This window comes from Pristis pectinata, chromosome 29 (assembly GCF_009764475.1).
Source record: "Pristis pectinata isolate sPriPec2 chromosome 29, sPriPec2.1.pri, whole genome shotgun sequence".
NCBI lineage: Eukaryota > Metazoa > Chordata > Chondrichthyes > Rhinopristiformes > Pristidae > Pristis > Pristis pectinata.
Window position 1 is genome coordinate 21,926,072 of NC_067433.1, and position 14,485 is coordinate 21,940,556.

Sequence of the window (14,485 nt, forward strand, 5' to 3'; positions counted from 1 at the left end):
GGAGCTGCGCCACGAGTGCAGGGGAGACTGTTTCAGGTGGGGGAGGGGCGGAGGTAATATCAGTATTTGCAGGGGCAGCTCACGTGGTCTGGCGGTTGAGGGCGCCCCCTGTGCCTGGCTTGGACCCGGGGTGGCTGTGGATCTTCACGTGGCCGGGCTTCCCCCCCTCACAGAGCTGTGTGTAGAAAGTGTTTTACACAGAGAGTGATCGTTGCCTGGAACGGGCTGCCAGGTGGAGAGCTGGAAGCAGACACGACAGTAACGTTTAAGAGGGTGTGAGATAGACACAAGAATCTACAGGGAGTGGAGGGATATGGATCAAGTACGGCAGAAGAGTTTAGTCTAATCCTGCATCGAGTTCGGCACAGCCATGGTGTGCCGAAGGGCCTGTTCCTGTGTTGTATTCTTCTATATTCTATGATCCCAACATGTCCCAGATGACGTGTTCGATCTACGTGACGTCGGTCCATTCACCTCCCGCTCCTTGTCTATGTTTACCTGTGCAATCTCTCCCCTCACTCCCCCTCCGTTCCCACACGGACTACACAAGGTGCGTCTGCACTGACAGGTGTAATACAGGGTCACGGGGTCACACAGCACAGAAACAGGCCCTTCAGCCCACCATGTCCATATGGACCATAACATTCCCGTCTGTGGTAAACCCGCTGTCTGCCTTAGCAATTCAAATGTTCCTCTGGATACTTCACTAATATTGTGAGAGTTCCTGCCTCCGCCACCCCCTCAGGTTGTGCGTTCGACACACTAACCACACTTTGGAGAAAAAAACTTTCCTCAGACCGTCTCCAAACCCCTCCCCCCCCCCCCCCCCCCCCCCCCCCCCCCCCCCCCCGTCTCTGAACTGCACATTGCTGCCCGACACCAGTCTGTCATTGTGGCTCCGTGTTTTCCCTTTCCAGGAGTAAAGCCGGCCTGTCCTGTGTGTCCCACAGCGCGGTCACGTGATGTGTTTGATCTCACCCTGTCAGAGATGTTCCTCTTGTTTCCCCACTGCCCAATCCCCACCTTCTCCGCCGCTGAACATTCACTTGTTTTCTATCTGTCCCGGTTCTAATGATGTGTCCCGGCACTGAAACTTTTGTTTTAGCAAAATAAACTTTATTCATAATAAAGGAAACTATATGCAATAATACTACAGTTCAAAAACTTTACATTCGTGTACAGTTCCATTCTTAGTGTTACCTTTTATATAAATAAAACACAGCATCGATGCCACTCTTGTGGCTCCCTAGGGTGATACCCCAATCCCATATTTACATTATTTGAGGGGCTTTTTCATCTTATCCCGCCCCTCCCTCTCCTGTGGCAGAATAACCCTAAACTGTAGTCCCTCCCCACCGAGCCTTTGCGTTGGCTGCACCCAGCTTCAGTGCATCCCTCAGCACGTACTCCTGCAGCCTGGAATGTGCCAGTCGGCAGAATTCCCCTCCGGACATCTCGCAGTGCTGGAAGACCAACAAGTTTCGGGCAGACCAAAGGGAGTCTTTCACCGAGTTGATGATCTTCCAGCAGCAGCTGATGTCCGTCTCTGTCTGCGTCCCGGAGAACAGCCCGTAGATCAGAGAAACCTCTGTTACACAACTACTGGGGATGAACCGGGACAAGGACCCTTGTATCTTTCGTCACACCATCCTCGCAAACCCACAGCCCTCAAAGAAGTGGCTGACCGTCTCGTCCCCAGCGCAGCCGTCCCGGGGGCAGCGCGCGCTGGGATTGAAGTTCCAACCATACAGGAGGGATCTGACTGGGAGGGCCGCCCCCACCGCCAGCCAAGCGAGGTCTCGGTGCTTGTTGGTGAGTTCTGGCGATGAGGCATTCTGCCAGATGGTCTGGACAGTCTGCTCAGGGAACCACCCCACAGTATCCATGGAGTCCTTCTCCTGCAGTGCCTGCAAGATGTTTCGTGTTGACCTCTGCCTGATGGACTTGTGGTCAAAGGTGTTGGTCTGGAAAAACGTTTCCACGAAGGACAGGTAGTGCGGCAGCGTCCAGCTGACTGGGCCGCAGTGTGACCACGGGGCCAGGCCTATTTTTCGCAACAGCAGGGACAAGTAAAACCTCGGTACGTAGTGACACTTGGTGCTCATATACCTGGGTTCCACGCATAGCCTGATGCAGCCACAGACGAAGGTGGTCATCAGGATGAGGACGACACTGGGAACACCTTTACCCCCATTGACCAGGGACTTGTGCATGGTGACCCGTCGGACCCGCTCCATCTTGGATCCCTAAATGAACCGGAAGACAGAACGGGTGATTTACAAGCCGTAGGAATGTGGAACAGGCCACACCTGCGCCAAGTACAGCAGCCCTGAGATCCCCTCACACCTGATGACCAAGTTCTTCCCAGTTATTGAGAGGGAGCGCTGTTCCCACTGTCCCAATCTTTGCCTCACCTTCCCAATCCGCTCCTGCCAATTTTTGTTGCACGGCCCAACTCCTCCAAACCAGATCCCCAGCACCTTCAGATAGTCAGGCCTGACGGTGAAGGGGACTTTAGATCTGTCGTACCAGTTGCCGAAGGACATGGCCTAGCTCTTCACGCGGTTGACTCTGGCCCCTGATGACAACTCAAACTGGTCGCAGATGCTGATCAATCTGCGAACTGACCTCTCGTCCGAGCAGAAGACGGCGACGTCGTCCATGTACAGGGAGGTTTTCACCTGGGTGCCCTCGCTGCCTGGCAATGTCACCCCTCTGATGTTCTCTTCCTTCCTGATGGATTCGACAAGGGGTTCTATACAGCACACAAGCAAGACAGGGGGGAGAGGGCAGCCCAGCCCGACTCCAGACTTGATGGGGAAGCTGTCTGTTTCCCACCCATTGATTTGGACTGCGCTACAGATGCCTGTGTAGAGCAGTTGGATCCAATTTCTGATTCACTCCCCAAAGCCCATTTTGGAGAGCTCGTCCAACATGTACGTGTGTGATATCCTGTCGAAGGCCTTCTCCTGGTTCAGGCTGACCAGACAGGTGTTCACCCCTCTGTCCTGCACGTAGGGGATGGTATCCCTGAGCAGCACGAGGTTGTCAGAGACCTTCCTGCCAGGTACAGCACAGGTATGGTCCAGGTGGATCACCTGTCCCAGAGCAGACCTGACCCTACTGGCCATGGCCTTAGACAGGATCTTATAATCCACATTCAACAGTGAAATGGGTCTCCAATTTCTGATGTCCGCCCACTCCCCATTCTGCTTAAAGATGAGGGTAATGATGCCCTTCCTCATTGATTCTGACATGCTGCCAGCCCGAAGCATAGCATTGTACACTTCCAGCAGGTCCGGGCCCATCCCGTCCCACAGAGCCAAATACAACTCAGCCGTTAAGCCGTCGTTTCCTGGAGTGTTATTCGAATCAAAGGAACGGACGGCGCCAGTCAGCTCCTCCAAAGTCAGTGGTTGGTGCAGACTCTCCCGCTTGCTGTCATCTAAGACCTCCGTGATAGAAGACAGGAAGTTCTGTGAGGCGGGGCTGTCTGTGGCCCTTATGTCGTACAGACTGGCATAGAAGAATCTTCAGATCGTTAATATGTCTGTCTGCGAGGATGCTACAGAGCCGTCTTCTTCCTTAAGGCTGTGGCTCACAGAGCTCCCCCTGTACACCTTTTGGAAGAAGAAACATGAACACGTCTCATCGTGCTTCACGGAGCGAACCCTGGATCGGAAGATAATCTTGGAGGATTCAGAGGCGTGGAGCTGGTCTTGTCGGCTCTTTGCCTCTCGGAGTTCCTCCCTCACAGTCACCCCCCTCAATTGCCGAAGGAGGAGTTGTTGCAGGTCTGTCTGGAGTTAGTATAGTTCCCTCTGACTCTATCTTGCTTTCTGGACCCCCCTGCGGATGAAGAACCTCTTGATGTTTTCCTTTGTCGCTTCCCACCAGTGCACAGGGGAGTCAAAGAGGGGTTTCACTGTTCTCCAACCTGCGTAATCCCTCTTTAGTTCCTCAATGCTCTCTGGAGTCAGCAGCATGAAGTTCAACTTCCACATCCCCCTGCCTGCCTTCTGGTCCTCTTGTAGGTGGCAGAAGGCCTTAAGGAGACGGTGGTCAGAGAAGAACTCCGGCGTGGCGTCGGTGGATCACACTTTGATTGGCTCCTACACGAACAGGGAGTCAATTCGGGACCTGGCTGAGCCGTCCGACCTCAAGCAGGTGTGTTGCGACTATGCTCCGCCTGCAGGGATGCTGAAGGCGACGCGCAACTTCGCATCCTTTACCGTTTTCATCAGGAGTCTGGAGGTACCATCCAGTCTTTTGTCGGCACTGCCGGATCGTCCAGCCGCATCGATGATGCTGTTGAAGTCACCGGCCAGAGCGACCGGCCGGGACGTGGCCAGCAGCAGTGGGAGCTGCTGGAGGACGGCCAGCCGCCTACTCCGCACAGGCGAGACGTACACGTTAATTAACCAAAGCAGAGTGTTCCGGTACATCGCATCTGCCACTCAGAGCCGTCCCCCCACTACCTCTCTGACCTCGGTGATTGAGAAGTTGCCCCCCCGAAGCATCGGAATCCCCAGGCCGGAAGCGCGACAATCATTGCCCCCTTACCACACCGACAGTCCGTGGGACCATCATCACCACCACCTCCGATTGTTGCAGAGGTGTGGCAGCCCGCACTCTTGTGAGAAATTCACATCTGCCTTTACTTGGCAAGGCCTGCAAGGCGTTAACACATCGCACAGTGCAGTTCACACTGTGCACGTTTAGAGATACCGGTTTTATCTCCATGGCTCTTTTGGAGTTCAGTTCCAGTTACCCAGTCCATTTTCACTTGTCCTGGGCCCTCATGCCCACCGTTTTGGTGAACTGCCTCACTGATTCTGCGCTCAGATATTGCGAGTGGTCTCCCTCTGGGTGTGGAGTCCCTTGTGGCGAGGTTGGTGGTGCCGCTGGGGGGATCCGTCTGTGCCCCTCTTCCTTTCACTGGTGGTCCAGTGTCTTTCCTCTCCCGGTGCTGGATTGCCTCGGATGCGGTCCTGCTCCTAGTCTCCCGGAGTTGGGGGGCAACAGCCTCTGTGCTGCTCCCGGTCTCGCGGAGCTGGGGGGGGGGACGACGGGCGGGGTTGTTCCCTCCTTTGTTACTGTTTGTTGGTTGTCCTCCATATTCTCTCCTCCATTTTGTCGCTTCCTCTGCCTCCGTCGTCGGCTTCTGCTGTTGTTTTCATCTACCGACGAGGAGAGGTTGCTGGAGTTGATCTGCTGCATTACACTTGTCTTCCTGGTCCTCTTTTTTGTCCGTGGCCCGTTTTCCCTTGGGTGGCGTCTTTTGCGCCTTCTTCCTCTTCACCGCCTGTCATTCCCTTTCTTGTCCCTTCCCCAGTCCCTCTTCCATTGACTCCTGCTCTTGGGGAGGAGATGGGTGTTTATGGCTGGGGATTGGGAGCCTGAGGCGGGCGGGCTGTCTTCATCCCCCTTGGTCTCGGTCTCATCTGGGGCCACCGAGCTGGTGGGGGGTGCGTCGGTGTTCCTCGGGGTGTTGTCGGTGCTGACTCCCCCTCTTATTGCCTGTGCGTAGGTACAGGCCCGTTTTGGGTAGGCCTTGTAGAAGTGGCCTACTTCCCCACACAGGTTGCAACATTTGCTCTCATGACAGTCATTTGTTTGGTGACCTTCCTGGTTGCAGTTCTTGCAGATGACTGCGCTGCACTGGGCCGCCACGTGACCGGGTTTGTTGCAGTTGCGAAGCACCCTGGGCTGTCCCGTATATACCATGTACCCTCGGTTCCGTCCGATGGCAAACACTGAGGGGGGGGGGGGATAATGGATTATGGATCCATTTGCATCGACTCTCAACTTGACCTTCACCTGGCGCTTGCTGGTCCAGATCCCAAACGGGTCCTTGATGTTGACGCAGCTTACCGCCCTTCTACGTATCGAGTCAGGAAATGAGGACATCCACCACGGGCACATGTGAGTTGAACATGTGCACCGTTATCACACGTTCCTTCTGGGTGGGGAAGGTAAATTATGGCTGCACCTTCAGCAGTAACAGCGGATATTCATTTCCCTTCTACCGAAAGTCCTGCAGCAGCTTCTGCCATCCTGTCGGGTGCTTGAAGGTCACGTCGAAGTACCCGTTACCTGCGAAGTCCTGGAGGCAGTCGATGTCCTTCGCCTCGAACTTGCACGTGTCCAGCAAGACCTTCCTGATGAAGAGGTCCCTTGTGAAAGAATTCCCATCGCTTAGGTCCTTCACCGTCACTCTGACGGTATTGCGGATCCCTCCTCCCAAGGTGCTCGTCGCTGCCGACATCCTGATGTGATTGCTCAACAGAGGAGTTAGACTGCTTTCCCAGTCAGCATTAAGATCCTCCTCTGAGTCAGCTGCTTAAGCTCTCATCAGGTAGCTGCTTGATCACGAAGAGTTCACGATGTCTTCCCTTCAATGTCGGTGTCTGCGGAGATCTGCCACGATCCACCACGAATCCGTCCTGGGAGAACCGCCCTTCTGATCACGGTCTCTCCCCTGCCAGGTAAGTAACGTTAACGCGCTTTCGATTTCCGCAGAAGCTGTATGACCTGCTGAGTGTGTCCAGATTTTTCTGTTCCATAGAAGGTCACAGCCTTTCACAGCAGACTGCAATGTGTATTGGACTGGAGCTGGGCACAACAAGGACCGTCGATCTCTCCTACGGACCGGTCCACATAAAATGATGGAATGAAAGGAACTTCAAAATTGAAATGCAAGATTTTCAATCCAAATGAAGTGAAATGTATATTGTGGGGATGTGTGACGTGACAGCGTCCTGTTGTAAAATGTTCAGCTGAAGAATAGCAGAGGATGGTTTCGATCCATCGACCTCTGGGTTATGGGCCCAGCACGCTTCCGCTGCGCCACTCTGCTATGAGACAAAGTGCATCTTTCTGTATTACCTCTTTTTTTACCGTTTTCTTTTCCGACTTTGCACTGTTTCTTCTTCTGTCTTCTCTTTCCTTCCCCCTCACTTACTACTTTATCTCTTTCCATAATATCTTTCTCTCCCTCTTTCTCTCTCTCTCTTTCTCCCTCTTTCGCTCTATTCCTCTCCTCTCTCTCTCTCTCTCTCTCTCTGTGTCTCTGTCTCTCTCTCTCTCTCTCTCTCACTCCCTTACTTTATTTTTTCCTTACTCCCTGTCCCAACCCGTTACCATCCCTGTGCTGTATGTACTCCGTCCCGGTCGGAGACCTCGTTCCCAACATTTCAGCAATAACGGCGTTTGACATTATGTTATTATCCCTGTTACAGCGGCCCTGTTGTCAGACATTCTGTTTTTATTTCTCTGTGACTCTTCCGCCTTCTTTGGGCCAAATGCCAATGTCCAGAGCAGAGGCCACTGTCTGTGCCGCAGTGGGAGATAACTCGGGATACTTCAGTCACCTCGCGGGACACCACGCAATGGCTTCACCCACACCTGCTGGTGGCTCATTTTGTCCAATCCCGAGGTCTCATTAACGTCCCAAACCTGTTACTGTTACTGAATAAATGTCAATTTCCTTCAGTGTTGAAGGGCCGGCAGCTCACTTTGTCTCATTGTGAACCTCCTGATGCAGGACGTCGACACGAATCGTCGGTAATTCCTTTCCTCCCGCAGATGAAGCTTGACCTACCGAGTTCCTTCAGCATAGAACATAGAACGGTGCAGCACAGGAACAGGCCCTTCGGCCCACAATGATGTGTCGAACTATTTAAATTAGTAATCAAATGCCCAACTAAACTAATCCCTTCTGCCTACACAATGTCCATATCCTTCCATTTCCTGCATATCCATGTCCCTATCTCAGAGCCTCTTAAATCACCAACACCACCCCAGGCAGCGCAATCCACGCACCCACAACACTCCATGTAAAAAGTTGCTCCACACATCTCCTTTGAACTTACCCCTCTCACCTTAAATGCATTTCCTCTGGTCATGGACAAGGTCGGGTTAAGAGGAGTTGGCGATGGAAAAATTACAGCTGAGTTATCCATGTTAGATGTCACTTTCCCAGCTCTCTGTGGCTCGAGCCTACAGCAGGTTTGGATTTTATTGGCCGAGTCCATTGTAAAGTCAGTCGGAAGTCTTAACAGGGACTTGCACCTGGAATTGTTCAAAATTCAAGATCACCAGCGTGGAGAAGCCGGGGATTGAACCCGGGGCCTCATACATGCAAAACATGCGCTCTCCCACTGAGATACATCCCCAAAACCACTACGTAATTTCAAAAGGCCGCTGCTTGCTGTGTCTCATCCATTAAGCAAAAGACGTAGACATTGGAACATAGAAAGTAGGGCTGCCAGAGGCCATTCAGCCCTCCCGCTCCACCATGCAGTGCGATCACTTTTGTTCATCCAAGTTAAATCCGCTGTCCTGTTCTCTCCCCAGAACCCCTGGGCCGAAACCATTTAGATTCTAACTGAATGATCGAAAAGCCAAAATTAAATCAAAACTGGCTGCCTTTTGGCCAGTTTTCAGGCATTTGTGGGTGGGCGGGGGGTGGGTGGGGCTGTTTTTAGGTTAATTATTTTCCTCTGGACTAATGAACTACAAATATATCTGAAATCTCGTTATATCCGGCTCCTCATTGAACTCTTTTTCCTCTTCCTGTTAATGAGCCTTCTGTACAGTAAGATTAACCCTTTACATACCATATGTTTTTAGTCTATGAAAATGGATAAAATGACTAATTTTGTTTCCTGGAATACGAACGCTTAAAACAATCCAATTAAGCGTAACAAGGTCTTTAAAGTTTTTCATAGACTGAATGCTCAGATTATTTTTGTGCGGGAGATTCATATTAGGAGAGAGGATAATCAATGTTTTTTTAAAATTTTGGAGGGATCAACAGTTCCATTCTAATTCACGAGCAAAGGTGAAAGGGGTCTTTATATTCATAGACTCCTCAATTTCATTTGTTCATCATGAGATAATTTCAGACCCGAATGGTAGATTTTTATTGATTACTGTCTTACTTCATAACACAAAAGTTGTTATGGTTAATGTATCTGCACCGAATGTTGATCATCCTGAATGTTTTAAACCTTTATTTGCATGTTTTCCTAATTTAAACGAGTATACTTTGATTATGGGTGGTGGTTTCAACTGCTGTTTATACCCTCCGATGGATAGACCTGTGTCGAATCCTGCACTTTCAAACAAATCCGCTGTCTTCATTAATTACTTTTTAGTCCATTCCGGAATTTTACATGTTTGGAGATTTCTGCACCCGTATGATAAAGAATTTTAATTTTTTTTCTCATGTTTATCATAATTACTCGAAGATTGTTTTTTTTTACCGATACTAGATTAGCTACATTTATTATTGAATGCAATATATGATGCAATTGGCATTTCTGATCATGCGCCGTTGAAATTATCAATTCAATTAGCAGATGTACACCTGCGGTCAGACAATGGTGATTCAATCCTTCTCTGTTGCAAGATTTAGACTTTATCCAATTTATTAAAGAACAGATTTCATTTTTCTTTTTAACTAATTTTACTGACATAATATGGGATACTTTTAAAGTATATATCCGCGGTCAAATTATTTCATATTCTGCCGGATTGAAAAAAAAAGAAATTATAATGAAATGCGTATATTTGCCGAGAAGATTAAAGAAATCTATAAAAAAATATTCTGATGCTCCTAATTTGGAGCTCTATAAAGAGAGAACAGAACTCAATTACAACATAGTTTGCTATTAACATCTCTAATTGAAAATCAATTACTTAAAACCAGAAGTCAGTTTTATATACATGGTGACAAATCTGGTAAATTGCTTGCCAATCAACTGAAAGCTGTTTCAACTAAACGTCAGATTATTAAACTTCGTAAACCAGATGGTAACTACACGGTGGGCCATGAACAAACTAATAGATCTTCTCAAAAATTTTATACTTCTTTATACCAGTCAAAATTCCCTGAGTATTCTACATTAATGCATGAATTTTTAAGGGGCCTGAAGATTCCTAAATTATAATTTAATGAACGTTCAATATTAGATGCACCCATTTCGGAGGAAGAAATAAAGAGAGCAATTTTTTTCAATGTATTCAGATAAAGCACCCGGTCCTGATGGGTATGCATGCGATTTTTTAAAATCCTTTTCTGATCATCTTTCTCCATGGTTAGGAAATTGTTTTTAAAGAAGCCCTATCAGTGGGTAAACTACCACAATCCTTTTATGAAGCTGCTCTCTCTTTAATTCTAAAAAGGATAAAGATCCTACTGAATGTGCATCTTATAGACCCATTTCTTTATTAAATGTGGATTCCAAAATATTTTCCAAAATATTGGCTTCTGGATTGGAAAAGGTTCTTCTACGAATTATTTCTGATGACCAGGCAGGTCTTATCCAGAATCCTTATTTGCATTTTAACATTGGGAGGTTAATGAATATTATATTATCCCCCTCATCCAAAATTCCAGAATGTGTTATCTCATTAGATGCTGAAAAAGCGTTTGATAGTGTCGAATGGGAACATTTATTTAATACACTTGAGAAATTTAATTTTAATCCCAATATTATATCTGCGATCAAATTGATTTATCATACACCTATGGCTTCAATACTTACAAATAATCAGAGATCCCCTCTGTTCAGGATTTTTCGAGGTACCAGACAGTGTTGCCCTCGAAGTCCTTTATTATTTGATACTTCTTTGGAACCCCTGGCATTTGCCCTTCGGAATTCTTCGAACATATTTGGTATCAATCGTGGACAGGGGATTCATAAGTTTCTATAGATGCAGATAACATGTTACTTTATATTTCTAACCGGAGGAATCCATCCCTGCAGTATTATCGTGCTTGCTCAGTTTAGTTTTTTTCTGGTTATAGATTAAATCTTAATAAGAGTGAAATCTTTCCATTAAATATGCAAACCCCAATTTATAAGGCAATTACCATTTCGATTAGTAACCGATCATTTTATGTATTTGGGTGTTAAAATTACCAAGAAGCATAAGGACCTGTTTCAAGTTATCTTTAATTCATCACGTTAAACAATTATTTACGAACTGGTCCCCATAATCTCTATCATTGATAGGCCGAATTAATGCGGTTAAGATGGATATTTCTATATCTATTTCAGGCGATTCTGACTTTCATCCCGAAATCTTTTTTTGACAGTACTGATTCTAAAATTCTTTCACATATATGGCAGAATAAAAACCCAAGGTTAAGTAAGAAATATTTACAAAAATTTAAAAATGATGGTGGCATTGCTTTGAATAACATTGTTATATTACAGGGCAATTAATATCAGATATTTATTTTTTTGGGCACAAGATTTAGATTTAATTCAATGCCCCAAATGTGTATACCTTGAGTATGAATCAGTGCAAGGATATTCATTAGTTTCTATTGTAGGAGCCTCACTCCCTTTGACACTTACTAAATTGAGTAAATCTATAACTAACCCAATATTTAAACATACAATACGAATGTGGTGTCTATTCCGTAAATTCTTTGAAATCAATAAATTATCAAGCCCCATTCAATCTAACTTTTTTCTTTCAACCATCTAAAATCGACTCAGCTTTTTGTCTTTATCGAAAATGAAGGAAATAACATGGTTCCGTGATTTATTCTTTGATAACTTTTATTTTTAATCCTTTTAACAGTCGTCTAATAAATACAATTTGCCTGGATCACATATTTTTTCGATACTTACAGATTAGAATTTTTTTTAGTAGTTACTATGCCTTCTTTTCCGACTCCATATAAAATTGAAATTACGGAAAAAAATTAGGCTTTAATCCCCAGCAGAAGGGCTTGATAGCAAAAATCTATGATCTCATTAAGAAAATACGTCCAGAGACACTTGATAAAATTAAGAATGAATGGGAAAGAGAAATCCAGATAGCTTTACCCACAGAGACATGGAAGAAAATTCTTCAATTAGTTAATACATCTTTACTGTGTGCCAGGCACTCTTTGATACAATTTAAGGTGGTTCACAGGACCCATATGTCAAAGGAAAAGTTAACCCGTTTTTATCATCATATAAATCCTTTATATGATATATGTAATTAGGAGGTGGCTTCCATGACACATATGTTTTGGTCCCTGTCCTCTTTTCGAAAAATATTGGAAATACATTTTTAACATTGTTTCAACTGTATTGAATATTGATTTAAAAGTTCACCCAATCATTGCAACTTTTGGGCTACCAATGATGGAATCTGGCCAGTTATCTGCTGCTGCTTGTCGTATGATTGCCCTTGTTACATTAGTGGTCAAGCGATCCATTTTGTTTAAATGGAAGGATTCAATACCTCACTCACTATTTTCAATGGGTTTCTCAAACTATATCATGCTTAAACTTGGAAATAAAATAATAGTAGTGGCACTGTTGATTCTTCGCTTAAATTTGAGGAAGTTTGGAGTCCATTCATTCAATATTTTCATATGATATTGATCCCTTTTCAATAATCTTTGAACTTAGAGGAGCGGAGTTGACGACATAATAATGCTCTTTGTTCATCGAGAAATATCAGTCCAGTCTTTTTTTCTTTCAATTTTTTTAGTTTGTTTTGTTTTAGAACTTATATATTTTTTCCATTTGCGTTTTTTCCCATACAATAACTCTTTTTCTTCACCTGTTGATTTCTTTTGTAATATATTCTCTTACTAACAGACCATGGGACCTAGAGTATATTTTTTATTCTTTATGACTGTATATGTCATGATTGTCCTCCCGATCTCTTTGTATTACGTGTATGATCACCGATGTTATATGTATTAATCTGTATTAATTTGAAAATTAATAAAAATATTGAAAAAGAAAGGAAGCTCCTCGTTTCTATAACTCATCCTTACCCGGAAAGAGGGGTCGATGTAACTATTTTACATCGGCACGGACATGCACCCTGTTTACACAGCCGGAGACGCAGCGTGGTTGGGTTTATGTTCAGCATCAGCCATGATGGCCTGTTTACTGTCGTTATGCGAAGACCAGTGGGCTGCTCGACAGTGGCGGCCGTTGGCCAACTGGTCCCGCTGTGAGGGCTGAACCATTGCCGCGTTTCGAGCATATTACAGGCGGGCGACAAGAAGCAGAGGAGACTGGCTGATTGTGTGGCCCGGGATTTTGGCGATCTTCCTCGTGGAGAGGCTGAAGCCGGAGCGGTCATTTGAGGGGAACAGAAACTGGGAGGTTTTGGATGGGTCCCAGGCCAAGGATCCGCCCTGTCTACAGTCTGTGTGTTCAGCCGAAACACTGCCGGTTTCGGGGCATCTCAGTGCCCGCACGCCAGGGACTCGGCTGCAGCCGGTTGTGTCAAATATCAGAACAGGAGGGCGGGTTCACAGAATGCTACACTACCGTACGAGGCAATGTAAGAACAGGAGAAATAATCACACACCACACCCACTCCGCAAACGCTGAATATTGTTCATATCCAGATCCCTATTCTGGTCCATTGAACGACGCAAGTTCCGCGATAAGCGCCCACCAGATATGCAACGCAAAATTCCCCACTACGTTTTTTGCCGATTACCTTCATTCTTCATTCTTTGTCTCCCGATTCCCGACAGTCCACCGATCTGCTTCCCTGTGTTCTGTCTGCAGCCTTCATCGTTTCAATCACCTCGCGGATTATCTCGCAGTGTCCGCTGTGTGTCATCGTTCTCCTCCTTGTAATTCTGGTCTCCAGGGGACCCTGGGAAGGTCCATTGTAACCTCTGAAGCCCGAAATTTGTCCAATTCCACAAAGGGCCTCTTCACAACCGCCAGGGAAGGGGTAGGGTGCGTTAAAACTGCCGCGCCGTTCCTCACTGGGAATAAAGCCAAATACATGGGGGGGGGGGAAATCAATTGCTCGAGGTGTTGAGGGAAATCAGGCTTAAAGTGATGAAAGTCTGTGACCATTGGACACAGGTGCATAGTCGAACATTTCTTTCTTTGGGGTGGGGATAAATTCTCAATTAAGTTACGTTTCTTTGAGAAATAAATATATCAAATTGGTCCAGGAACAGACGACGTGGATTCAGATAAAAGCTAGAAGTAATAGGGGAGCTGGTTATTTTGTAATTCAAGGTGGTCCTGCGAGATTGTAACTCGCGGCCTGAAACGCTGAGAGGGGGTGAAACCCCGTGATATTTAAATATCACTTGTCTGTGTCCTTGAGGAGCCGTGAACTTCAAGGTCACAGAGACACTGCTGGAAGCAGGAACAAGTTGGTGTCATTGTCTCGAACGCCTTCAACACGAGTGTCCGAATGGCCTGCTGTCCTGCTAATGATTTTTGCTACTGAGAGTCTCCATTTCTCCTTATTACAGAAGACAAAAACAGTGCTGACCTTGTTTTAACTCACGTCATGTGTTCTCCACGGTCGACCACGGTGCTTATTTGCTCTCCATCAACTAACACCTCGGCACCATTGACGGCTAGGTTTAATACAGATATAAAAAACTCAAAGAGCCGATTTCGGAGCACATTCTCCCTAATTCAGTGAAAATTGCAGGAAATAACCTACCTACAAAAGTTTTTTTCGACATGAGACC

At 46.5% G+C, this 14,485-nt stretch overlaps 2 non-coding genes across 2 annotated transcripts; both read right to left on the reverse strand.

Moving 5' to 3' along the window:
* Positions 1–6,787: 6,787 nt before the first annotated feature.
* On the reverse strand, positions 6,788–6,859 carry trnam-cau (transfer RNA methionine (anticodon CAU)). The gene has a single exon. It is a non-coding gene; the product is annotated as a tRNA-Met (tRNA).
* Positions 6,860–8,105: 1,246 nt separating this feature from the next.
* On the reverse strand, positions 8,106–8,177 carry trnaa-ugc (transfer RNA alanine (anticodon UGC)). Its single transcript has one exon. It is a non-coding gene; the product is annotated as a tRNA-Ala (tRNA).
* Between the last annotated feature and the right edge of the window lie 6,308 nt (positions 8,178–14,485).